Raw genomic sequence first — 25809 nt, 5'->3', positions numbered from 1 at the left:
ATTGTAACTTCAACTGAGAAAGAGCGCACCAACAAGCACTGGGAAAGGCTGGAACTAGCAGCACAGATCTCTACCCCAGGGGCTTTAGCGCTGTCCTAATTCTAGTCAAAGAGGATTAACACTCTTAACCCATTGTTATCCAAAAAAAGAATGTCATAGTGAAAAGTGGGTATCTACTAATTTTAGTGACTTTTGTTGAAGAAATGAAGGAGATGATGATGTGAAACAGCGATCAGCTTATTCATTCTCGTACTTTGTCAGCCCCCAGGCCTTCGGAACGTTGTCACTCACTGGGTTTTTGTTTCCACCTCCTGGGTCCACCCGTGCAAGGCAAGCTTGGGATGTGCGGAGAGTTGATTTTTTTTGTGCCATGGTCTCTAAGGCTTCGCGTCAGAGTCCCTTCCTCCTGCCTGCTGCCCAGTGTTCACCTGCTGTTGCCCCTGGATCTGAAACCTTGTCCCCGGTCACTGGGATGACTCCTGATTTAGCGATTCCTCCTCCCCTTCAGGACTGTGTCCCCATAGCTCCCTTGAGTTCTCCCATCACCTGTGCGGAGCTAGTTTGCTATAGCTCCACCCGGGTCTGTGTCTCACACCCAGCCTGTCCTTGGCAAATAGTATGATCTTCATAGATCTATGCTTGATAGACTGACTTAGTCAGTGAATGCCCATTTAAAACGTTAATGATTTTATTGCAATATTAGCAACTTAAGAGAAAGACATCTCCTTTGCCCCTTTCTGGAAAAAACGGCCCACCTGGGGAAGTGGAGAGAAGGCCTACACTTCACTGATGCTTGAAGTACTACTGATCAACACATCAGGAATCCATGCGATAGAATTCAGACTTCTCGCCATTGCCTGCCAGGCCCCACCGTCCTCTCTGCCCTGTCGGGGACCACCCTCCCACACCAGCCTAGCCACCTGGCCCTCTCTCTGTTCCTCTAACACGTCACCTTTCTTCCTCCTCAGGGCCTTCGCCCTGCTGTTTCCTCTACCGGGAATGTCATAGCCTTGCAGTTTTGTAGAGCTGTGGTTTCTCACTTAGGTGGCACCTCAAATCTTAGCATTTCTTCTAGAGCATTTCTCCTTAGAGTGTTCCTCTCTCTTTTCCCAATTTAAAGTCACTCCCCCATCTCTCAGGTCACTGTTTCCTTCTTTTCCCTGATCCCTTTCTGTAACTTTATCTGTTCACTGGTTCATTATCTGTCTTCTCCAACTGATAAATAGCTTCCAGTCTGTCTTGTTCAAGACTGTACTTAGTAGAGTGCCTAGTTCATGGCAGGAACTAGTAGTACTTGGTAATTAATATTGATTACATGTTTGGTGAGTAAGTGAATAAAAGAATAATCTTTGATATAAATTACTTAATCTCAAAGAAAGAATGTTAGTGACAGAGTCTTAGGCGTTATTGTGGAATAAACTTTACCAGGAGTGCTAAGCACTTCTCATCCCTCCCTCCTCCGCACCCCCTTCTTCTTCTTTTAAACATAACTAGATCTCAACACTAAGTTTCTTTCTCAGAATACTCTGGGACACATATTTTCAGACTATCGTTTAGAATTCCATTTCTTACAAGGGTTCTATAAAAAAGTCTTTGTTAGGTAATGAGGTTACTCTGTCCTCCAAAGAGCTTTACCTTATTCTCCAGAAATGAGAGAAAAAAAAGATTTGTCTCTTTCTTTGTATTAGGTTTCTTGTCCTTACATCACTTCAAGTTCATGTTTACCTTAACATTCCTTTCCTTCCTTACGTTTGACTTTTGTCGATCTCCATTTTTTCTCAACACTATAAAATTTATGGAGCTGTTGGGTGAAGTGCTTCACTTCAAATAGCCTATTTCAGAACCTCGTGGGAATGACAAAAAGAACAAATAGAAGAGGAAAGCAGCTAGAGAGGGTTAAGCGAGTGTGGTCCCCAGGTGAGATATACTTCGCCCCCTTTCTAGACTGGCTGGCGTGGTCTGAGAGCTCAGATGACTCTAGGTCTTCATCTCCACTCCCTCCTCCTCCCTCTGCTTCAATCTTCAAAACCTAAGTCTCATCTCCGAGGGCTGTCACTTTCCTTTGTTTCTTAAAATTCCCTCCATTAGCTGAATTTTCTAGTTTATCTTCTAAATTTCTTTCTGTAGTCTACTTTTTTGGTTAAAGCTTTATTGTGTATTTTGTATTCTCACTTCTTGCTATGAATCTGCTTACTGGGCAGTTCATTGTACACTATATGTGGGGTAAATAGTAGTTATATGGAAAGAGTATTTATAAAGTTCTTTAAGGCAGCTCAGTCATATTTATAAAGTTCTTTAAGACAGCTGAAGGGGGCTGATACCAGAATGTACTTTTTTGATGGCCCTCAGGTGTTGCGTTTCTTACTGTATTTTCTTCTGTTGTGGAAGTTCCCACGGATATCCTCAAAGTTTGCCTTTACCATTCTGTGTACCTTATTCATTTCCTATTAAACATTTTTTTTCTAATTATACAAGTAATACACGTTCAATATGGAACACGGAAAGGTAAAAAAAACAAAACAAAACAGCATAATCTCGCTAGGGGTGAAAACATTTCACACCTTCTTTTTGCATATGCCAATTTCCCTGTGAATCTTAGGCAGCATTTTAAAAAACACCCAAGAGGTCGCTCTAAATCTGAGCGATGTTAAGGATTAGCTGCTATTCAACAAGTTCATACGGAAATCAAAGACTCTTGGAATAAGGAAGCTCGCTTCTAGCAAAGCAACCTGGGCATCCGGGGTTCCCTTAAGGAAGGCAGTTAGCTAGTCCACGAAACAGCTGGTTCTGCAGCCACCCGGGGGCGGAGCGGGCGGAGGCGGAGCTTCGATGATTGGGGTAGGGGGAGAGGAGCTACAGGGCTGTCCCCAATCAGGTCTCTGCTTTGTTTTCACGTACTGACCAATGAGGGAGCGCTGCTGGCGAGCCTGTCTTCAAATCGGAGACGTGCACCCCTATCGCAGCCAATCAGCAGGCGCCTCTTACACAGCGTCCACCGCGTTCTCGCCCCGCGGGCGGAGCGGCCCCGCCCCGCCCCTCCGGCTGCGGCCCCGCCCCGCCGCGGGGCTGCGGGGCTGGAGCGGGGGCCGGGCTCCCGGGCTCGTGTGTCCTGCGCCCTGCGCCCGCCGCGGCGGTGCCGAACCCGCAGGCTGCTGATTGTCCTTCGCGGCGGCTGCGGTCGCAGCCTCCTTACCTCGGCCGGGGCTGCCTGCGCCGGACCGAGCGCGCCTCCCGCGGCCACGGCCGCCCGGAGCAGGTAAGGGGCGCCGGGGCTGCAGCGCCAGTCCAAGCCCGGGCGCGGGGCGGGCTCCCTGGCTCTCCCTCAGCCGCGGCCGGCAGGTCCGCGTCTCTCGGAGCCTCCCGCCCGCCTCGGGGCGCCTCCGCCGGGAGCGCGCGGTCGCTGCACCTGGCGGGGCGCGGGGGCGGGGAGCCCTGCAGGTGGAGGGGAGACGCGGAGTTGAGTCAGTCCGGCTCGCGGCGCAGGGGACCTGCTGATAAGGAGCAATAAGCCGAGTGGCTTTTTTTTTTTTTTTCTTTTTTTTTAAAAGCGGGAAAGGTGTCTGTACTTAGGTGGTGTGAGTTACAGCCTTCGTGGACACGGGCGCTTTGCAGTGCGTTTAGACAGGAACATGATTTACTTATTACTTACTATTTTAAAATTCGAAACAGCCTTTAACGTGAACTTATCGGGGTTTTTTTCTTCCGTGACAAGTAGACCCAGCAGTGTGACTCACCTTTGCCTGGGCTGCAATGCGGGCCGTGCGGTGGGGACGAGGGGAGGAACGTGGATGGCGATGCCGAGCTAGTGTGCAAGAGTCTGGGGGTGGCACCTTGTCTCTCCTCGTGGGTGGGTGTAGACTTGAGATTCGTTTTCTTTTTCTTATTTTTTAAACATTAGCGTTCGAATTAAAAAAAGCCTTTCTAAGCACAGCCTCCGGGCTTTAGGTTTTAGGGATGCACCTGCTACCCACGCAGTAATACTTTGCAGACAAGTCCTAGGCAGTTAACTACAGTGATGTGATTTACCTGTAATGAAGCACCTTGAATTGCTGTTACCTTTTCTTTGACTTGCGTAATAGCTTTTTCTCATTCCCCATTTGTTCACAAGTGAAATGAAGGTCACGAGTTTTAGCGGAAATGGCACGGTGAGGACTCTTGGAGCAGGGCCTCCCTTCCAGGTGCACTGCATTTGGGTCTTTTAATTGAGAAGCTCACTGCACTGCATCAATATTGGTATCCTCTTACTCTCCAGAAGCAGGTAGTGCACCTCACGCCCATTTTGCAGGTGTGTAAACTCAGAGCCCTAGAGATGAAGGGAATTCTGCCCCAGGTCTGTAGACTCCTGCTATTTTATACCTGTTATGGGTTTAATGCACGATCCAGTAAGGTTCCCACCGTCAAGCAAGCTTCTGCATACCGATTTGATTCCCATGTACACCAGTCAGAGGTGGAGATGGTTATTTCCAAGTAAAATATTCTTAGGCTTTTTTTTTTTTTTTTCCCCTCCTAGGTTGCTAAGATAGTTTGAATTTCACCAGAAAGGTGATTTTTTCACACAGGTAAGAAAACCTAGCGGTGCTCTGTGAAAAATCTCTATTTTAAGTTTTGGGAGGTTTTCCATGTTAGAAAATCTTATCTTCTTTGTTTGCATCTCTGGCTTAGCATTGGACTTGAGTACTGCTTTCTGAATTGAACTAGTTAATATTCATAAGGTAAGTAAAACTGAAGCGTAACACATTTTGGTTATGATTTTGTTTCAGAAAGTTTTTACTATAAATTTAGAAGTGTCGAACATGTAAAAATCATCTCTTCCTTGATGAGAGTAACTCAAGGGAGTTTGGGGGTTAACGGCAAGTGGGGTTAGATGGGTAGTTGAGATGGTCCCCTTGAATGATGTGAAGGCTTGGGGAACCTAGGGAGTATTAGGTTATGTTAAATTTAGTAGTCCTCAGGAACATAGAAATGTCTTATTTATTACTGAATGGAGCTGTTTAGTCATGAAGCAACATCTTGTTTTCATGGCAGGTGTTCTGCTGGGTGGAACACGTACATTTTGGCATAACTTATCTGTCATGTAAGGCATCCCTTACATAGGGCTTTTCCGTTCGGCTCTGATTCTGTTTACTCATTTTTTGTTTTTGCATTAATGTCTTTACTTAATTTTTACTCCTCTGGTCAAATTAAAATTTCTAGCACCCAAGCAGAACATTCCATAAAGAAACCTTTATCACCTGCTAATTTGTACAGAAAGTGAGATCTCTTCTGATGAGCACCTGTTGCAGTGTGGGGAGTTGGAAAGAGCTTAGGCTGCTTGTAGGGTATTTACCTGTATTCTTAGCTATAGGGCCTGTAGCCCCCATGTGATTTTCAGGGTTTCTACCCTTCAAAAAAGATTTAATTAGGACATTACACAGCTTCCACTAGATGGTGCACTGGGTGCTGTTTACTGGAGATTTCAATCAGATGTTTTTTGTTTTTATTAAAAGCATTTCACTGACAAAGATACAAATGTGCTGCAGCTGTCATCACTGACGTTCAAACAGAATTGCAATCAGTGATTTAAGTCAGGTTTATTAAATGAGATTATTTGCAAGGACATGGCAGCTTAATTTAAAGTGAGGAAAGTTGTTAGTAATTTTAGAAACAACAGCCAAAAAACTCTCTGGTTCTTGCTGTGCTCAGGAACCTAGAACAGAGTGTGAATTTATTGGTCCTTATTTATGTACCCTTGAACTGGTTTGTGTTTGATGGTTTGTGTTTTGTTGAAATCTTACGTGAACTCTGATGAGCTGTTTGAGCGTGCTTTATGCTTTGCCTTCCTAGATTACTGATTCTTTGAACGAAGAGGTAGGATAAAGTGGCTATATATAGTAAGATTATTTGATATCTGCTATGAACGAATACTTAAGTTAAACATCTTTTTTTCCAGGCACATAAGACAGTTTTTATTCCTTGAATGCTCACTTAGTAAATCTTTCTATTCTTTTGGGAAAGCACGGTTGTCAGCTTCACTTAGGAAAGAGCGGGGAGCTTTCTTTCTCCCTTGGGTGGCGGGAGCTTGCTTGTTACTGGCCTGGTTACTGGTTAAATTGCTTGTCACTGACGGTTACAGAAAGGAAATGAGAAAACACAGCCGCGGCTTTGGTAAAATGCCGTGCCGTTTTAGGGTTAGAAATGGCAGGGTTAGTGCAGAGTAAGGACTAGTTAGGGTGACTGCATTTTGTGAGATGTTTTGCGGAAAACACTGGACTTTTAAAAAGCAGCGCAAGCACTCAGGTGAGAAGGTCTGTAGGCGGTTGGTGTGTGTCTGTATGATCCAGTTCCGCTGAGCTTTGTGTGGGCAGGAGAGCCTTGGTAGTTTGCTTCTTGGAACCAGCTCTGGTCCTCAGGGGAGTTGATGGTGGTTTGGGAGGGGAAAATAAGTAGGTGCTGCTCCTTCCTGGAAGGAAGCTCCTGGAGCGTGGCCGGGCGGTGGGCTGTGTAAGCAGCCTGGCGGATGGAAACGCTGCCTGCGTGTGGGCTTCTCAGAGTCAGGGAGCACTGAGTCAGCTTTACAGACGCCCCGTGGTCCAGCCTCGGGCTGCTTAATGCTGCCGGCTTCAAATTTATGTAAAATAAGTAGAATCCTGAACTTGGTAAAATGAATGACTTGTGTTTGCAAGTGAATGGCTTAAGAGAGTTACTGGGCATGTGTTAGGTTCTCGAATTATGGTAGGTGCTTGAACCTACTTACCTCTGATACTCGGTCTTCCATTCCCTTTGGAAAAAGGCGTTATTAGAAATAGGAAACCTTGAATACGCATGGAGCTGGGGTGTTCATATTGGGCAGTTGATTTGGGGACAAAAGAAGGCACTGGTCTAAATACTACTTTGAGAAGAGAAGGGTCAGGTAGGGTGCCCTAGAGGGCTGGTCCAGCTAAGGGGCAGGGAAAACTTCAGCACTTATTGCTGTAGTCTGTACAGTAAAAGCCTCTGATTAGCTTTACTCGTGATTAAAAACTTGCTCTTTGCAAGACAGTGCCTCTTCATGTATACTTACAGCAATTTGAATCATGAGAATCTGAGGGTTGTAAACTTCTTTTTTTGGCGCTTGGAAGTTTGTGGAAATGAGATTGTAAAAGTTTGGAGTGGAGCTAGGGATGAAAAGGATTGTGGAGCCGTGGACCAAGATTTGCCAAGCTTCTGTAGCTGACATTCAAAATATTTTTTTTCCCTCTTCCTAATATGGCTTGGGATTTAAATTGTGAAGATTCTGTTTGGACCTCTGTGCTCCCTTTCATGTTTGGAATGTAGCTCAGTTCCCAGTAAGGCCCGTCAGAGTTGACTATTTTTTAGACGGTCTAATCAGGGTACAGAGTCCAGGGGGGAGGAGATGCCGTGCTTTGGGTAACGAGGAAATGAATTAATATCATTTAGATCTTTTTAAAATAGGGTCACAATTTCGCATTTTGGAATTTTCTTTTTTTTTTTTTTTTTTTTTTTTAATTTATTTTATTTTATTTTTTTGCTTTATAACAAATTTAATCAGTTATACATATACATATGTTTCCATATCCCCTCCCTTTTGCGTCTCCCTCCCACCCTCCCTATCCCACCCCTCCAGGCGGTCACAAAGTACCGAGCTGATCTCCCTGTGCTATGCGGCTGCTTCCCATTAGCTATCTACCTCATATTTTCAAGATGGTAGTCATTTCACCTTTAACATACATACAGCTGAGTATGAAAACTTTAGGCTGAGGTTCTCAAACTTTATCATTCCTCAGAATCACCTGGAGGGCTTGTTAAAACTCAGGTGGCTGGTTCACTCCCACAGTTTCTGATTCCTCAGGTCTGGGGATGGGCCCTGAGAATATGCATTGCTAATAAGTTCCAGGGTGACGGTTGGCGATGCTTCTGGTCCGGGGAAGACCACTGACAAGATTCCAGGGGGGAATATAAACGTGGTGGTTAAGAACCCAGGCTTTGAATCCCTGCTCCGCCCGTTATTCCTTCTTTGACATCAGGCAACTTTCTTACCTCTGGTTTTTCATTTCTAAAGTGGAAATAATGTACTAGTATGTTGTTGGGAGTATTATGTGACCTCAAATGTGTATAAAAACTCATAGGACATTGCCTGGAGGGTTGCAAGCATGCAATCAATGCTGGCTTTTAATCATAAAAGTCAACTGGACATGGCCTGGAGGGTTGCAAGCGTGCAGTCAATGCTGGCTTTTAATCATAAGAGTCAACTAGTGAATGAAATACCTAGAATCCTGAACCTTGTGAAGTTGAGGTATGTCCCTTAAGGACAGAAACTTTCATCTTTATCCCCGTCTCCCTGCCGTGTGCTATGGGAAGGATACATGAGTACTCAGCTTCTATTTAATGAATGAAGGGAAAGTCTGTGGGTCCTAACAATTTTCCAGAAACATTTTTAGAGACATAGAACATTTACATCGCCGGTGTCTTTTTCCCCCTCGAAAAAGCTTGAACTCTTTGGTCAAAATATATTGGACGCTAGCTGTAATCACTGTAGTCCGTACTTTATAGAACAGGAATCTTAAAGGGGGTTCCTTGGGGTTCAGTTACCAGGCAGCACCTGGATGTTCTTCAGAACATCTGCAGTCTCCCCTGGAGAACGGTGACCGAGCTGGATGCCCTGGGTGCATTTCCTGGAGATCTTTCCGAAGCTTGCCGGATGCCTGGTTCACTTTCTTCCCACGGATCTCTGAGAGCTTTCTTCTCTCTGGCGATCCCCTGGATAGTAGCCCCTCCCTTCCCATCACTTCCTGTCACAGTCACCCATTTTATTTCCATTGTAGCAGTTATCACACGCTTAACCATAGCTTTATCTGTTTCCTCTTTATTGTTTCCTTCACTGGAATGTCAACCCTGAGGGCAGGGACCTGATCTTCCTTACTGTGTCCCCAGCACGGGCGCAGTGCCTGGTGAACAGGGACCTGCCGGTTCAGTGAAGGGGCGTGTGAGATGGGGACCCCTCTCCCAGATCAGGTGTGCAGACCTGAGTTAGTGGTCCTCTGTCACTACTGGTCCTTACAGAGCCTCTCGTGTTATTTTACTGCGTTTCCCCCTTTTCTCCTCACAGCACCCTCTCTCAGGCATAGATGTTATTTCCTTGAGTCCTGCCGGGTTATTAGCTGGGCTGGCTGGGCTCGGTTACACCCCCAACATTCTTGCTGGCACTTGATAATTTCTGACCTTATAATTTTTTTCTAACCTGATGCCACAGATGGAGCGTCTGGGCACATATGTTACTGTTCTTATTTGCAATTCTCTGATTACTAGTGCAGTTAAGTATCTTATCAGATGCTTATTGAGTGTGTGAGTTTCCCTTTCTGTGAACTGGCACTGACATATTTATCTGTATTTAATTTTCTTGCAGGGGGAGCAATCTGTGGTATTTTAACGGCTAGCTTGTCTTTTGGGTGTTCCATGAAGATGATGATTTCATCTTTACATAATGGCCATTTGTCACTTCCTTCCAGTTCTTGCTCTCTGTGTGTTCTTGCCTCACTGTGTTTGTCTAGACTTGCGCTGATGTGTTGAAGATTAGCAGAGATAGTGGCCGCTTGATCACTTTAATACCCTAAAGGGAATTCATTCTTAGTTTTGCCTTTAATTGGGAGATTTCATTTCTTAAAATTGTATTTGATTTCATTTTTTAAAAATTCGTTGTGACTTCACTGTCGTTTGAAAAGCTGGAGAAGTAAAAGCAGAGAACTTTCTTCCTGATCTCCGTAAGGAAACTGACCTAGATGGTATTTAGCTCTTAACCCTGAGAAGTTACAGTTGTCTGTTCTGAGGTTTTTAAATTAAATATTTGAATTATTTTCATCAGGCTTTTCCAAAGTAAGTTGTATGTGATGACCCTGGTTAGTTGAAAGCCATCGTGGGTTTGGAAAAATAAAGCAGAAGTCATTATGCATCTTATACTGTGAATTTTAAAAACTTTATTCCAGTGTAAGATATACCTAGAAAAATGCGTACACCGTATACCTAGAAATATATAATGCATCTGTCCTAAGTGTGCGGCTCACTGAATTTTCACAGAGCAAACACACTTGTGTAAGCAGCATTCAGGTGAAGAAATAGAACATTGCAGGACCCCAGAGGCCATCCTCCTACTCATTTTCCTGATCCTGACTTGTAACTGGGGAGTAGTTTGGGTTCCCTGTCACCCGGCTCCTGCTGGGCTCCCATCTTTGTTCGAAGGAGAAATCAAAGTCACGTCTGAGAGCTTTGAAGAAGCACGACCTCGACTCCAGTTCTCACAGCTGTTGTTTTCTAACCTTTGGTCACAGTACCACTTCATACTCTTAAAAATTATTAAGGATGTTTTGTCTGTGTGGGTTGTATCTGTTAATATTTACTGGGTTAGAACTTCAAACAGGAAATTTTATTTAAAAATTCATTAAAAAATAACCCCATTATATGTTAACATAAATAACTTCTTTATGAAAAATAACTTTATTAAAATAATTGAGAAGTGTGACATCGTTTTACATTTTTGCAGCTCCTTTTAACGTCTGGCTTAGTAAAGACAGCTGCATTTTCATATCTGTTTCTGTATTCAGTCTGTTGTGATTTATTGTTTGGCTGAAATATATGAAGATAATCCCACCTTATACAGACCTGCAGTTGGAAAAGAGAGGACTATTTTCGTATTCTTTTTAGGTAATCTTTCTTTGATCCTACACTAAAACTCTGTAAGTGGTAGTTCCTTAAAGTTGGGTTGCAGAGTAGAAGCTGAACCCCAATCAATAAAGTTTTCTCGCTCTGTTACATTTAAATCTATCGGTCTTTCTTGTACTTTGAATCTTTTTACCCATACATGATTGAGGAAATGTTCATTCATGGAATTACATAAATCTGCCAAATATTGGCATGTGTTATGATACCATTTGAAAAAAACAACAGCAGCCATTTGTAGGATCACCAGTGAGCCCATCAGAAGAATCTGTGAGTACGGAGAAAGCTTTCATGAAAGTTCCTGGCGGCAGGTATAATTTTTCCAAAAACTGAATTTCTGCTTGAGAGCTTGAATTTTATTATTGGCAACAAACATTTCAGGTGTTTTCCTTGAAGCGTCTGGCTCACTGGGTTCTGTTTTGAGAAAATGTTTACCAGATGCCCAGCTTTGTCTTCCAGTTATTTATATAAGAATACTACTCTATGGGGAATAAAAAAAGCTGCTAGTTCAGCTTACACATAGAGCAACTGGCACAATTTCTTTTCCTCGAGATGACCGTCACTCTGCAGTGGACAGCTCAGGTTCTTATGTGCACTTCCTATTTTGTCACACACACAGAATATTTAAAAGACATGCATTCAGGGGTCAGGATTTCACCCAGTTGTTAGTTTTCACCGTTTCTTCAAGGATATTCTTAGGTGAAATGGTGCTTTCCCCCCGAGTTCCTCTTGGTGAGGACTGCAGTGCTGACCTGTACAGTTGGTGCCCCTGCCCTGCTTGGTGCTAAGGTGCCAGCGATTTTACGTGCCCTGGCTTGAGTATCATCGGTGCAAATGTCAGTGTAGTGAAAAGCACAACCTCTCAGCGTTGTTACACAAATAGTTTTTATGTCCTGAAAGGTTCTTGAGAAGTCCCAGGATTTCCTGGACCCTGAGAGCAAAGAGCTGGCACCTGGCATCTCCTCCAGTGCAGCCGAGGCCCGGCCCCTCGTTCTGATGTCTCCCTGACGGTGCTGAACCAGACCCAGCTTCTTTGCCTCCTTACTCCTGAAGCGATCTTCTTAGAAGCAGGGCCTTGCCACTTCTTGGCTCAGCTCGGCTATACTTTTCCCAGTGAACGAAAATTTAGTAACGCTAGGAAAGCAAGTATTTCTGAGATCAGCAACTCTAGACGTATACGAAGCTGTGCATTTTGCTGTCTTAACGCAGTAAACACACCCACGAACATGCCATTACTTGGTTGATTTTTCTCATCTTTTTAGATGGAGATGATCACAAAGGGACCTGGAAGAAATGTCCTGTGCGTGTATCAAAAAATATTTGCTTGGTAACATCATAATTAAGAATTAGAACAGGTAGTAACCTGTTGTGATGCTCTCAATTTAATGTGTGGTTTAACCTGTTCTTCTGTACTTTTATTTCCTGTAAATGCTAATCTGATCTTGATTTGGCTCCGTTTCTATTTTTTTTGCCAAAATTGCTTCACAGGTGGTTGAGTGTACCGGTAGCTGGATTCGGGCAGTGTTGGTTGTCTCTGTGATGTTCACGGTGATTGCTAATCATGGCCTAGATCCATTATTTTAGTAAAAGGGGTTTGCAAAACCGTGATATTTACATTCTGTCTTCCTTTTTAATTTATTAGGATATTTTAATAAAGGGAAAGTATATTATTTGAGATGTAGTTAGTAGAGAAAAGGCAGCGTAAATGTTCGATTAGAAAAAATTAGTTTTCAAGTACGCTCAGGATGAAGAAATTGGCCTGTCATTTTTCTTTGGAACACCAAGCTAAATTGCACTGGTTTGTAGAAGTAAGTAAATCCAAAGGAAACTATCAACAGAAAAGTCCTTTTGTTGTATTCTTAAAGTAGCTTAACTCATTTGAAATAAACTATAATAGTAGACACATCTTGGTGCTGTTAAAGGAACTGGAATTTTTTGAGTTAAACCACGATTTTTCTTGCCTCTAGAATAATGTACTTTTTGCATGTCATTATCCTTTCACGTATCTTACATCGTGTTCTGAGAGCAGACGTGAAAGTGTGTAAGGCATCCTGCCTTGAAGGTGCTGCTGGTGCGGTAAAATAGGTGAGAAGTTGACCGTTTATATACATTTGTCACTGGCATTCTGTGGGTTACAGTATTTCCCCCTTAAAAACTTATAATGCTGAGAAATGGATGATAGAAGATAAAGTTTTCTTTGGAAAAACCAAAGCAGTAGGTAAAACTGATTATCTGAGGAGCAAGTTAAATGGAACTAGAGTATCTGTTGGATTCGGGTGAGAGAAAAAGGAGAGGCAGATGCCTCCAGTCCTGACCTGCAGGCTTTCACCCAGGTTCCTGCGGGTGCCGACTGTGGCTTGGAACAGGTCCTTCTCCTTCAGGTCAGGCTGGTTCTTAGCTGCTCTTTCCTCCCTGCATTCCTTCTCATCATTTGAGTGATTGCTGAATGCACGCTACTTAGTACCTAGATGACAAAAGGTTATATAAATATTTGTACGTTTGTGAAACCTCCCTGGGCACTGATTCACACCCATGATCAGCAGTGGGATGTTCTTCATTCACTGGTTCGTCCTCTCGTGTGTGTTTCAGATTGGTATCCTCAGCAAAGTGCTTTCTTGCATTACTGAGGCACATAGTTTTGGGACTAAGATTTGTCAACTTGTTTTCAGTGCAGTGTCTTACACTTTGTAGACGACAACCAAAGTGATTTTGATTTGGCTTCTGGTGTCCTCCGTGTTTCTGATCTCCAGAGGACTCCAGAACTGGGTGATTAAATATACTCTTTTGCATTTGGACCCTAAGATATCCCTCAGGGACAGACTGTGACTGGTAAGGCGGGACTGCTTATCAGAATAGACAGTTTCCTGTCTGAGAATAGTTGTGGACTTAATAAAAGCTTTGGAATGCTTTAGCAGACTGGGACAGGCTTGGAGTTTACAAATAATCTCTGCCATTTGTCAGTCCCTTGCTGTAAGCCAGGCAGTGCTGAGCTAGCTCTCCTTAGATATTTATGCCTAATTCTTACAGCAGCCCTTTAAGTTACTGTCATTTTTATTTTGCAAATGGGAAAAAACCAAGTCACGGAGAAGTTAAATAATTTGCCCTGAGTCTCATGACTGGGAAGTGGTAAAAGCTTGGATTCAAACCCGCGTCACCTGTTGTTCTAAACAGCAGAGACCAGATAGTGTGAGAGTATCATGTGATCTGAACTCGTACCGGCATTTTTCTCTCCTTTATACATCTTCAGTCTTTCTTTCTCTGGCTCCTCATCTTAATCTGGACAAGCACAAGTCTACACTTTCCACCAAAGTGCACCCCTCGGTGACAGAAGTTTGCCGGGGAGAAGTCTGAGGGCTCTTCAAAGAGTAGCCCACCACAAGCATAAAATTGTTCTGAAGTTTATGTTGGATCTGATAGGTTAAATGTCACTTGCCACCCTGTAAAATGGACATTCCGGGAAGATGTGTCATTTTTATGCCCACCCTTCATCCTCCACAAGAGACCTCAGTTTGAGAGCAAGTCTGTGGGACCTTGTGGAGATGCCCTGGCCAGATGTGGGCTCTGGGTAATTCTCTCTGTTGGCGTGGTGAGGTCGGGAGGGCCCCGACGCGGTGCGGGGGGACACTGGTGAGGGGGCGACTTGGGGGGCAGCCGCGGCAGGGCTGGGCTGGATGCGGATTCGGGCGGAGACTGAGTGAGCCGATGGCCGGGTGGGGCGCTTAGTTCTCCTGCTTCTCAGGTGGTGTCATCTCGTCTCTGTTCCTGCTGCTGGCTCTTCTTGCTCCTGTTCCTCAGTTGTGGGAGTGGCTTCAGTCCTCGATCTGTTTTCAGACCCTGCCCCCGTACGCGCACACGCACACACGCACACACATACACCCGCGCGCACACGCACGCGCACACACACACAGCGTGGCTTTGCCCATCGTCTGGGTTCCGGCCGTGCTTTCTGTGTGAGCGACTCCAAACTGCCGGGCTTCCAGCGAACTCGGGTCCACTGAGCCCACTGGAGCCTCGTTTGCGGGAGTCGGTTTGCAGCTGCTTCGTGGCATCCCCTGGATGTTTGAATGTCTCAGAGTTAGCGTTGATTTCAGCTGCTCTTCCCTCTGAAACCGACTGTGACATTTTCAGGCCGTCTACACATGGGCAGGAAGAGAGCATTTGCATGTCCACTGTGGGTTCCCCTCAGATCCCTGTTTAATCAGCCAAGGGGGCAGAACTCACTGGAAGGTTGAGCCGAGGCAGCACGAGCTGGAATTCCTTTCTCTGGCCTGTGGTTCCCAGTGAAGCGTGCGTCTGCCCGCGACAACGTCAGGGCTTACGTCGCATTTCCAGCAGATCGGCGGGGACAATCGAGTACTTCCTTTTACGAGAATGTGCATAAACACTGGGTTCTATGATTTTTTAAACTAAACGTAGCTTCTTCAAGGCCAGAAGCCTCCTCGTGAGGCCGGGCTGATGTTCTGGATGGTGAATATACCTCCAGCCTCTTGTGTCCTGGAGAGTCTGTTTCTCCAACTCGCTTCCTAGTTTAGTTGATATTTATTGTCCTGGTCACTGAAAACCTTAAGGCCATATACATATATCTTAATGGTTAAGGATGTAGACTGTAAAACAGAAACATTTTTTTGTAGACCACTTGGCTGAGGTGTGACTGACACACAGAAAGCCGAACGTACTGGATGTGTGCAATTTAATGAGTGTGCATTTTGAGAGAAGTGCACATCTGAGGAATCATTGGTGCACTCTGTGTCATGACCTATCCAGCACCTCCAAAAGCTTCTTCCTGCCCTCTGTATTATTATTTTGTGGTGAGAATATTGACAAAAGATCTGCCCTCTGAGCAGATTAAGAATACCTCGTGGTGCTGTATCTGTAGGCGCTGTGCTGTGCAAAGCTCTGGGACTTTCATCTCGTACAACTGAAACTCTGTACGCTTTGTCTCACGCCTCCCGCGTCGCCCTGCCCCCAGCCCCTGGAGCCCCCGCCCCACTCTTTGCCCTGTGAGTCTACCTATTTAGATTGATCACAGAAGCAGTGCCATGGAGCATCTCTGCCTGTGACTGGCCTGTTTCACGTACCACAAGATCCTCCAGGTTCATCCACATCGTCGTGGCCAGATTTCCTTCTTCTTTAAGGCTGAATAATATTCTAAACATTTTTGGATTCAAATTCCACCTCTGCTCGTTGCTGGTCTTATGAGCGAAGGCACATTATTTACTCGAAGCCTCCGTTTTCTTACCTGAAGCCGGCTGGCGGCAGTGCCTGCCTCAAGCGAGGGTGGCGAAAGCCCTTGGTGTCGCGTCTGGCACCAGTCGAAGGTCCACAAGCGGCAGTTGCTATTCCTTGTTAATCAGCGGCGTGGTCGGAGACCCTGCAGGGCAGGTTTCCCGTCTCTGCCCTCTGTCAGCGAGCAGATGCCCTCACGTCTTCCTTCCCGGTGTTTCGTGGCACCGTTGCTGCCGCCGCCGCCTCGGAGGGCTCATCCGCCTGGTGTCCCGTGCGGGCGGCTGCGACGGCTTGCCCTGCCCTTCACGGTCTCCCCACGTTCCGAGCTGCGGCGCCCGCACGGTCTGCCATCCATCCTTTGGCTCTCCCACACTGGGACTTTCAAAGCCTGTCGTATTTAGGCCCACGTGTTATTCTTTCTTACCCGCCCCCTACTCTGGTCACACGTAGGACCGTGTCCCGGGACGTGCATCGTCCTCTGTGCTGTCTGTGCTGACATCCTGGATTTGCTGCAAATGCCCCCCGTCTGTCACGGACAATCGTGACCTTGCTGCGTGCAGGGCTCCCTGGTCGGAGGTGCTCAGGCCTCGGGCCTCAGCCCCTGTCTTGGCTGGGCCCTGGCCTGCCTTTAGAGGTCCAGAGTCTAAGAAGCTTCATTACTCTGTTGCTGTTATTAATCTAGAGGCCAGAGCACTAGACACCCCACCTGTCTCCTTTATGCCTAAACCCTGTTAAAAGGAATTTCGCTCCCGGAGATGTGAGCTGCAGCATCACTGTATTGCCTCTTTATGTCTTAGTCTTCCTAAAACTCAAAAGTGTTGAGTGGGTGCACAGTAGTGTTTCCTTTTGATGTATTTTTGTTCTCTTAGTTTAAGGGATCTTGGCAGTGGCTAAACTGAAACTCTTGTTGGTTAAAAAAAAAAAAAGTGGGGGGAATTGTAAGATGCACGAGTTCATCTGTTCCTTGTTGTCTGGAATCCCTGCTGACCTGGACGCAGCCGTGCCAGCCCCTGTTGTGTTCTGGGCGCAGTGGGGAAGCCGGGGCTCCCGGGCCTTTGTCCATTCAGGTGGCCTGACCTGCACCACATCCTACGTCATGATAGTCTTACGGGATCGTTTTGCTACGGGTAGGATTGAATTTCCTTGGCTTTGATGGGGGAGGCATTCTAAGATTAAGAGACTGAAAGGAGGCAATGTGTCCTTGAGGGCGGGGCTTCGCCCTCGTCTTGCTTCGCTGCTGCCATTGGGGTTGAGGGGGGGCGGAGCGAATGCATGGCTCTCCTCTGGAATGCGCTGTGTTGTCTCATAGTGAGCAAATGAGGACGCTGCTCCAGAGGTTTGCCCCTGTGCTGCCAGGCACCTGGCGGGGCCTTGGAGGAGGGAGGAGGACGGGGGAGGGAGGGGGGAGGGTGGGGAGGGCATTTATCCAGAGTTGTCTCCAGCAGCCTCTTCTTCCTTCTGGAATCTTCCGCTCAGCTCCCCGAGGAGACACGGAGGCCAGTGCTCTTTCCTAGCTGTCGCCGCTGAGGACTCAGCCGTGATTAAGGCCCACCAGATAGAGGAATTTCAGGGTACCGAGCCCAGGGTTCAGACCTGCTAATTAGTCCCTTGTGTTTCAAGAAATACGTCCCAAATAGAAGCTGGCTGCTTGGTGAAGTGAGTTTCACCCAGTGGAGCTGGGTCATCCAGGCAAGACAGGTCAGACGTGCTCTGTGTGGTATTTTCATTAGGTGAGAGGTTGGATCCTTTTTATCTTTGGAATAATTTGGGTAAAATTTCAGAAATACTGAATGGCGAAGAGACCAGGTAAATACCATATGACCTTCACCCCAGATTAACAGATGTTAACATTTTGGCATATTTGTTTCAGATTTGTTTTAAATGAAAGAAAGGAAACAGTGTAGATAAAGTTGAAGCATAATTTGTTGCCCTTCCCGGTTCTCTTGCCTTTTCTTCCCCACAAGCAATTGCTAATATGAATTTGTATCCTTCCATCTTTTTCTAAATGTGCTTTTACATATGGATGTTTCTATCCTTTTAAGGGCGTATACGATGTTAAAATGATCATCAGCAGAAAAGATACACTGCATGTTTTGTTCTGTTACTTGTTTTTAAAAAATTGTCTGTTTTGAGACACGGAGCATGGAGACACGGAGATCAGATGACATTTTCAATTCTAATTTTTTGTATTGTCTGCAGATGTCTTCTGTTTGTACCTAAAATTGCTAATGGAAATCCATCATTGGTTCCCTGATATTTAATAGAAATCCTTATTTGTTTGTAATGCCTTAAATTTTAAAAAATTGCTACCATTAGTAAGTTGAAAGCCTAATTTGTGGCTAAAATTTCCACATGTACTTCAGCAGATGGTCTCGATATTCTGTGTTTCAAAAAGATGCTGCAAAGATCCTGCACTGGGTGTGGAATCTTAGTAGGGGATGAGTGGGTGGCTGGGAGTTTTGTCTTGAGCTGACACATGTAGAACCGCTGTTGCTAGGGCCGCTTAGGGAAGGTGGGATTGTGTGGGGAAGTGTGTTATTAAATGTTTTTTCCCTTTTTTTGGCTAACAGTTGTTAGTTTTTTTAATATTAGAACATGTTTCCTTTGGTTTGAGAAGTATACCTAAATATAACATTAGTACTTATAATATGAATCTCGCCTGTTCTTCTCAACAAGCTCCGATGTCACTGTCCGCACTGTCTGGTGGACGTTGCACGTGAATCGCTCATCTTGACCTCATGCAAAGACTAAAGTGGAAAAGCAGGTCCACTTTTAAATGTACCCAATTCCTGTTTATGGCATCACTGTCCTTTTCATATCTAAGATTAGGAACTGTAGAGTCATCTTTGAATTCCAACGTCTCTTTATTTTTCATTTTTAGATCCGCTTTCCCCTCCCCCCTCCCCCCCGACATTCTACTGCACTGATCTCTTGTGTTCTAATGGCACTGCTGTCCTTCTGGTCTAAGTCTGCTCACCTCTGACTTAGCTCACTGCGGCTGCTGCTTTGCTGAATATGCAGCCTTCGGTGTCCCCTGTACCCAGTTATCAGATTTAAAAACACTGCCCACATTACACTGTTTTCAAGGAGGACTTCTCCCCCGTGGACCCTTACGGGCTCTGAAGTTGCTATGATCAAGCCCCAGTTCTATCACTTGCCAGCCATATGACCTTGAATCTGTTGTCAGTATTCTGAGACTCAGTTTCCTCATGTGTAACCTGAGGCAGTAACAATAGTGTTTAGGGTAGAGGGCTGTCAAGGGCTTGAAGTCAGAGAACACACTGGGAAGGAAGTACGGTAGCTGGCACGGTCCAGTGTTCGAGCACTTATTCCCAATCAGATCAAGTTTTTAATCCCTTTACCCAGATTTCATTGTTTTTCATATTGTGCTGCTCTCTAAGTATCCAGCTTTCACCTTCTAAAACCATAAACTGGTTGTGTGATCAGTTCAGTCTCGTTGAACTTTAACCCCTTTCCTTCCAACCAGACCTTTGCATGCGTGTAAACCTGGGATCCTGTAAATACACCCGCAGGATTGGGTGCCTCAGTGTTTTCCACCTGTAATGTCTTTCTTTTTGTTTATATTCTGTCCATCCTTTAATAATCGAACTCAAAGACCCTCTTTTGTTTTTATTTCCCCCTTTTGTTTAACACTAGCTTACAGCAATGGATTATTTTGTTTATCTTTATATAATACCTTCTTGTTAGTTTAGTACCTTTATGTAGAAGCTATTTCCCTGTCTCGGTTGTAAGTCCCTTCTGGGCTGGGCCCCTATTTTGAACTAGTCTTGCAGCCTAACCATTGCTGAGTACTTGATAACGTCTTGACGACACTTGCTACTTGGTAACATTCATGCTCGGGGTAAAAATCGTGGCACTCTTTTTGGCCAGGACTGCTTCACACGTGAATGAGTGTTGATATGTGTGGACTCAGCAGAGCTGTGCTGCAGGAGTATGGTGGCGTGTATGATGGACGGGGTTTCTGCTCTTGTTTGAAAGGAAGGCTGCCGTCAGACACGAGCTGGGCGGAAAGTGAGCTCAGCAGGGCACAGGAGGTACAGGTCGTAGCTGGAGCAGAGGAAGCGGAACTAGTCCAGGGCTCACCCTGCAGAAGTGGTGGTTGAACAGAGGCTGAGCGCGGCCGCCTGCAGGACCTGGAATGGTGTTTCGGGCAGAGGGGACAGTGTACGTGGGAGAGCTTGGCGCGGTGTAGACTAGAAGTGCTTAAGACTGGAGCTCTGTTCTGTTTTTTTCTCAATCTTTTTGATGGAAGTCTAGTTGATTTACAGTGTTGTGTTAGTTTCTGCTGTAGAGCAAAGTGACCCGGTTACACACACACACATATATACTTACACACACATTCTTTTTCATATTGTTTTCCAGTACCGTTTATCACAGGACACTGAGTATAGTTCCCTGTGCTCTACCATAGGACCCTGCTGTTTATCCGAGACTGGAGCTCTGAACGTGAAGGGGCGCGCGGTCCCGGGCGAGCTGGCGAGGTAGGGAGGAGGGGCCACATTGTCCACGGTCTTCTCAAGCCACATTCTGGATTTTTAGATTAGATTCTAAGAGCCAGTTTTCAGGTAGGGAGGGAGTTAATGAGTTTTTAGGACAGATGTGTGTGGGTGTGTACGTGCGCGCACATACTTTTTGTTCAGCGATCGCCCCTTAGTTGCCCGTAGCCAGTGCGTTGCTGGGGGGCAGCTGTAGGTCCACAGTGAGGCCGGTTGCAGCGGCGCAGGGCGGGAGGTGGGCTGATCCCAGAGGCATCAGGAAGATGACGGGACGCGGTGATTGGCTCGACGTAGGAGAGCAGGGAGCCACTCTGAGGGTCTGGCGTGGGCATCTGCGTGGATGCCAGGGTGCAGGGGTCAGGGCAGGTTTGGGAAGTAGCGGAAAGACGTTCAGTTTTAAACGTGTTGACTCGGAGGGGGCCTCTGCGCGTGAAGCGAGGGCGGCTCTTGGTCACACTCTGGGTCCTGGGCTGGGAGAGGCCGGGGGGAGGACTAGAGATTCCGCTTACAGGCGACAGTTGCAGCCAAACTTGTTATTCTTTAGTGGCAGCGTTTTCAGGTTCAACGATACCTTTTAGGTTTGGAACTTACCGATTTTGGCTGACTGTTTCGCAGAGATTTGTTGAGTACCTGTTATTTAAAAGTTACAACGTTAAGCTCTGGGCAGATGCAAAGAAGAAGAATATCCAGTTTTCCTCTTGGGACTTTAATGTCTAAGGATAAACTACCTAAAAATTGAGCAAAGCACAGTGGAGCATGATTAGAAAGGCAAATAGCGAGGGTAGCCGTGTTGGCTGACTATTTATGGTGTAGGATTTGAAGGCGTGCAGAAACTGGCAGGGCGTGGTGAGGAAGACAGTTGAGTTTTACAGGAAGGCAGGTCTCTTTCCCTTTTGGCAGCAGGTAGCAGGAAGCAGGGACGAGGTTGTCCAGGCAGGCTCTGGGGCAGAGCGGTGACCCTTGGGTCCGTGTGGCGTGGACCCTGCATGAGCACTGGATGCGATGCATGGCTGTGATGGTGCTGTCAACCGGTTTTATCACTGGTTGTAGAGCTGAAGAGTTCGGGTCCATTGAGAGGCCATTAGAAAATTGGCCTATTGTATGTAACTGTATTATTTTGTTTCCATGGTGTAATGTTGTGTGAAAGGCTTTTGATTGTTGAAGAGTATGCGGCAGAGCTTAGGGAGCCTTGGTGACTCCAGATGTAGCGCTTTCTCACCGGAGTTCTGAGATCTGTATCTCTATGGCTTCCGGTATTTGTGCGGGGGATGGGAATAAAGATCTGTGAGGTCTAACAAATGCAGAGCTTTAGCTGTGAATGCAGAGAGTGCTGTGTTCTGGTGGAGAGGAGCTGCTTTCACTGCGTTTGCATTTTGCCTTCGCCCTCTGGATGCCGTTTGTCTTTAAGGAGACAGAAGACTTTTAGTTAGACTCTGTGCTTTCGTAGGCGCCTCATGCTGATCCCTTAAGCGCCAAGGTGGGTGTGGGTGAGTGAACTGGGTGTGAAGGTGGGTGGGCTTTTGTATCTCATTGAGGTTGCTCTTCCTACTGTGCTGGGTAACTGCTTATGGATGTTTCCTGTTACCTTATAAGCTGTACCAGTAAAGGGTCCACCTAAGAAATCTGGACAGATGCATCGATCTGAATGATTGATAGAATTGATAGAATTCTTCTGTGATTGTGCCAGATGATATAGAAAAGACTCCTGGTTAATTTAGGTGGCACTGACTTACCAGTCTCTTTCAGGCTGCTCCAGGTAACGTTAGAACCATTTACACCAGGTAGTTTTGCTCATAAAATGACACTGTGGGTTGTTTCACTTGGCTGACGACAAAACCATTATTTTTCATAGGAGGCAGTGGTAGGTAGTAAGATTTAACAAGTGTGTGAAACACCTGAAACTGCTCCGGCACCTCCAGGCATCAGTGTCCTGGTAGCCTTTCGCCTTGCAATTCTCTTTCTTTCTTTCCTTTTAAAAAAATGTCCATGTGTTCCTAAAAGTAAAAGTATATACAACATTAAAATCCAAGCAAATCTTCATGAAGATTCAGTTAATGAGAAGATGAAATCTAGTGGAGGGAAGCCTTTCCCTGTATTTGATGACTCATCAGCAGTTGCTACTGGAACTAAATTATTTTCTAGAAGGTGTTTCCAGCTGTTAGATGGTTGCAAATAGCAATTCCTTGAAATGTCACCACTTTGCATTATTTGAGGACCTATCAATACCTGACATTACCTCTGTTAATTATTTTATATATATATACGCACATATATGTATGTGAATTTCCATCATACATATTTAATGTATGTACAGATATAGATAAAAATTTTACAAGTAGGCCACATAGAGAAAAGTGCCCATGAGTTTTCACAAGTTGGACACACCTGTGTAAATAGCAGGTGTATTTGAGTATATTTGAGTATACTTTACAAATAATTTTCTTTGGTTTGTGTAACAGGAAGAAGCGTTGATTAAGCCATGAATCTAGAGGTGCATTTTAGTTTGGCTGAAGATGTCTGGTTATTCATATCTTGGGTGTTTTTCTGACTCAAATGCTCAGAGTCAAGCTACGTGGGTGAGAACCTTGCTCATTCGTTAGTCGGCCTGAGTGTCAGAGGTGAGTCTTAACCATGCCTCCTTCAGCTGCCCTGAAGCTGAGGTGCCTGGGCTTTTTATTCACAAGGGCATTGTTCTTGCTCCCAAGCTCTATGGGAGAATCTTAACCCTGCCCTCAGACTTCTGTCAGGGCAGATGGATTTGTGTATGTCTCACAAAGTTCTTGTTAAAGTCTTGTTTGAAAGAAGCAGTATTTAGGGAGGCGTCTTAAAGGATATGTAGATCATACATTGTACTAGCTATTTTATTTTATTTTTTAAAATCTTTTTGTTATTTATTTATTTGGCTGTGCCGGGTCTTAGTTGCGGCTTGTGATCTCCTTAGTTGAGGCTTGTGAGCTCCTTAGTTGCGGCATGCACGTGGGATCTAGTTCCCTGACCAGGGGTCGAACTTGGACCCCTGCGTTGGGAGCGTGCAGTCTTACCCACTGCGCCACCAGGGAAGTCCCACTAGCTATTTTAAAATACACTCCTGGATCAAGCCAGATGAGCCTGAGCACAGCATCGTTGTATCATGTTTTATGGACAGACCAAGTTTTACTGGCTTGTTCGTTGGTGTGATGTTGGCGGGTGTTGTCAGGGAGTCCCCTAGACATGTTACAGATTCTCTGGCCACATCACCTGTTAGTTTACCTTCTCAGATAAAGCAAATGGGTTTCAGAGTCTGTGACCGTTGTCTGTACTTAAGTGAAATATTCCGCCGGGAAAGGGTAGGCTGCATATCTGCAGGGAGCACCTGGGAGGTGCCCCTTTGCTTAGAAATTGTTTGTGAGCACCTTTGTGTCTTTCTGAATTAAGCACATTTAATTTTTTCTTCAAACTTAATTTTTTTAGATCACTTTTAGTTTCACAGCAAGACCGAGGGGAAGCTACAGAGATTTCTCCTGTACCCCCACCCCTACATGCACAGCCTCCCCACCAGAAGGTACATCTGTTACAGTCAAAGACCCTACACTGACACGTCGTAATCACTCAAGTAGTTTACATTACGGTCCACGCTTGGTGGTGTGCATTCTCCGGGTTGGGACGAATGTACAGTGACATGAATCCATCATTATGAATATCGTACAGAGTATATTCACTGCCCTAAAAGTCCTCTGTGCTCTGTCTTTTCATTCCTCTCCACATCTCAACCCCTGGCAACCACTGATTTTTTTTTTTAATTTTTAAATTTTTTTATTTAGTTTCTGCTTTATAACAAATTTAATCAGTTATACATATGTTCCCATATCCCCTCCCTCTTGTGTCTCCCTCCCACCCTCCCTATCCCACCCCTCCAGGTGGTCACAAAGAACCGAGCTGATCTCCCTGTGCTCTGCGGCTGCTTCCCACTAGCTATCTACCTTACGTTTGGTAGTGTATATATGTCCATACCTCTCTTTCACTTTGTCACAGCTTACCCTTCCCCCTCCCCATATCCTCAAGTCCATTCTCTAGTAGGTCTGTGTCTTTATTCCTGTCTTACCCCTAGGTTCTTCATAACATTTTTTTTTCTTAAATTCCATATATATGTGTCAGCATACAGTATTTGTCTTTCTCTTTCTGACTTACTTCACTCTGTATGACAGACTCTAGGTCTATCCACCTCATTACAAATAGCTCAATTTCATTTCTTTTTATGGCTGAGTAATATTCCATTGTATATATGTGCCACATCTTCTTTATCCATTCATCGGATGATGGACACTTAAGTTGTTTCCATCTCTGGGCTATTGTAAATAGGGCTGCTACGAACATTTTGGTACATGACTCTTTTTGAATTATGGTTTTCTCAGGGTAAATGCCCAGTAGTGTGATTGCTGGGTCATATGGTAGTTCTATTTGTAGTTTTTTAAGGAACCTCCACACTGTTCTCCATAGTGGCTGTACCAATTCACATTCCCACCAGCAGTGAAAGAGTGTTCCCTTTTTTCAACAACCTCTCCAGCATTTATTGTTTCTAGATTTTTTGATGATGGCCATTCTGACTGGTGTGAGATGATATCTCATTGTAGTTTTGATTTGCATTTCTCTAATGAGTTAAAGATGTTGAGCATCCTTTCATGTGTTTGTTGGCAGTCTGTATATCTTCTGTGGAGAAATGTCTATTTAGGTCTTCTGCCCATATTTGGATTGGGTTGTTTGTTTTTTTGTTATTGAGCTGCATGAGCTGCTTATAAATTTTGGAGATTAATCCTTTGTCAGTTGCTTCATTTGCAAATATTTTCTCCCATTCTAAGGGTTGTCTTTTGGTCTTATTTATGGTTTCCTTTGCTGTGCAAAAGCTTTTAAGTTTCATTAGGTCCCATGTGTTTATTTTTGTCTTTATTTCCATTTCTCTAGGAGGTGGGTCAAAAAGGATCTTGCTGTGATTTATGTCACAGAGTGTTCTGCCTATGTTTTCCTCTAAGAGTTTGATAGTTTCTGGCCTTACATTTAGGTCTTTAATCCATTTTGAGCTTATTTTTGTGTATGGTGTTAGGGAGTGATCTAATTTCATTCTTTTACATATCCCTGTCCAGTTTTCCCAGGACCACTTATTGAAGAGACTGTCCTTTCTCCACTGTACATTCCTGCCTCCTTTATCAAAGATAAGGTGACCATATGTGCGTGGGTTTATCTCTGGGCTTTCTATCCTGTTCCATTGATCTATCTGTTTTTGTGCCAGTACCATACTGTCTTGATTACTGTAGCTTTGTTGTATAGTCTGAAGTCAGGGAGCCTAATTACTCCAGCTCCATTTTTCGTTCTCAAGATTGCTTTGGCTGTTCGGGGTCTTTTG

At 45.0% G+C, this 25809-nt stretch overlaps 1 protein-coding gene across 4 annotated transcripts in view; it reads left to right on the top strand.

The window, feature by feature from the left end:
- Nucleotides 1-3098: 3098 nt before the first annotated feature.
- MPP7 (MAGUK p55 scaffold protein 7) overlaps nucleotides 3099-25809 on the top strand; it is a 267602-nt gene continuing 244891 nt past the window's right edge. For all 4 annotated transcript variants that reach the window (XR_014293831.1, XM_082618226.1, XM_082618227.1 and 1 more), the window contains exon 1: nucleotides 3099-3256. The gene's annotated coding sequence lies outside the window, so the exon portion shown is untranslated. The remainder of the gene's footprint in view (nucleotides 3257-25809) is intronic.

Source organism: Mesoplodon mirus (genome assembly GCF_964341445.2).
Source record: "Mesoplodon mirus genome assembly, chromosome: 4".
Classification (NCBI taxonomy): Eukaryota; Metazoa; Chordata; class Mammalia; order Artiodactyla; family Ziphiidae; genus Mesoplodon; species Mesoplodon mirus.
The sequence above is the reverse complement of the archived record's forward strand: the minus strand, read 5'-3'. Positions and strand labels throughout refer to the sequence as shown.